Source organism: Macrobrachium nipponense, chromosome 19 (genome assembly GCF_015104395.2).
Source record: "Macrobrachium nipponense isolate FS-2020 chromosome 19, ASM1510439v2, whole genome shotgun sequence".
NCBI classification, from domain to species: domain Eukaryota; kingdom Metazoa; phylum Arthropoda; class Malacostraca; order Decapoda; family Palaemonidae; genus Macrobrachium; species Macrobrachium nipponense.
The window spans coordinates 7832672-7834207 of NC_061088.1; positions in this window are offsets into that span (position 1 = coordinate 7832672).

The following is a 1536-nucleotide window of genomic DNA, read 5'->3' on the forward strand; positions in this document are numbered from 1 at the left end:
AAACACAAAGGGTTGAATAGAGAGAGATGAGAGAGAGAGAGAGAGAGGAGTAAGAGAGAGGAGAGGAGGAGGAGAGAGAGAGAGCACAAAATTGACGAAAAGTCAAAGTTGACGAAAGAGAGAGAGAGAGAAGATCCGAGACGAGAGATGCGAGAGAGAAGAGAGAGAGAGCGAGGAGAGAAATTCAGAGCTGGAGTGGAGAGTTAGAAAAAGAAAATAAAAAGAATGAAAAAGAATGAAGGAAAAGAAACACAAAAGTTGGACGAGAGAGAGAGAGAGGAAAGGAAAGAGGAGAGAGAGAAGAGATCAAGGAGAGGGATCCGGAGAGTGAAGAGAGAGAGAGAGAGAGAATTCAGAGCTGGAGTTGGAGACGAGAGAAAAAGAAGAAAAAAGATTGAAGAAGAAGAAAGAAACAAAGTTGACGAAAGTTGAGGAGAGAGAGAGAAGGAGAGAGAGAAGAGAGAGAGAGAGAGGAAGAGAGAGAGAGAGAGAAGGAGAGAGAGGAACCCAAAATGTTGACGGAAAGTCAAAGTTGACGAAAAGAGAGAGAGAGAGAGGAGAGAGGGAATTCAGAAGCTGGAAGTGAGAGGAGAAAGAAGAAGAAGAAGGAAAGAAACACATAGTTGGGACGAGAGGAGAGGGAGCGAGGATAGGAAAAGATGAGAGAGGATTCAGAGGGCCTGAAGTGGAATGAGAGGAGAAGAAGAAGAAGAAGAAAAAACACAAAGTTGACGAGAGAGAGAGACTTCATTGCACGACTCTTTTGGGTGTTGCAATATTCATCATTCAAGCGGTTCATTTGACAGGGGGGTTTGGGGGGGAATCCCCTCCGTCTTCTATCCAAACCATTATTTTCTTGTCTGTGAGACTCTCCCTGTTCTTTTGTGTTCTTTTGTCTATTATTCCGGCTCTTCATATAAGTTATTTTTCTTCCTTGTTCTTTTTTCATTCAAAGATTTTTGTGTGTGTGTGGTTTTTCTTTTATTCTTCATTATATTATATACATTTTTATCTCGTTTTCTCCAGTTTGTCGTGTTACACATAGTTTTTACTTAATTATTCTTGAAATTTTGTTTCTTTTATTCGTGGCATTGTGTTACACATGTTTTCTTAATTATTCTTGAAATTTTCTTTCTTTTATGCATCTTCTCGTGTTCCACATATTTTTTGTTAATCATTCTTGATTTTTTTTTTATCTTATTCTTCGTTATATTATGCCTCTTTGGCTCTCGTTATTTATAATATTTTTTTATGTCTTGTTCCCCATAGTTTTACTTGATTATTCTTGATTTTCTTCTAAGTCCTTTATTCATGTTCTCTATTTTCTATCCCTGTAATTTCTCTGGGTCTCTTCTTCATGCTCAATTCTCATCATTCCTGTGTCTGTAAAGAAAGTAATGTTTATTTTATATAAAGGAGCTGTGGGTTGAATTAAGAATGTATGTTCATTTATAGCAATTACTAGTAAGAGGTTGAAATAAGAGTAAAAGTTTATTTCTAGTAATTCGGAGAAAGTAATTTGAAGAGAAAATATGG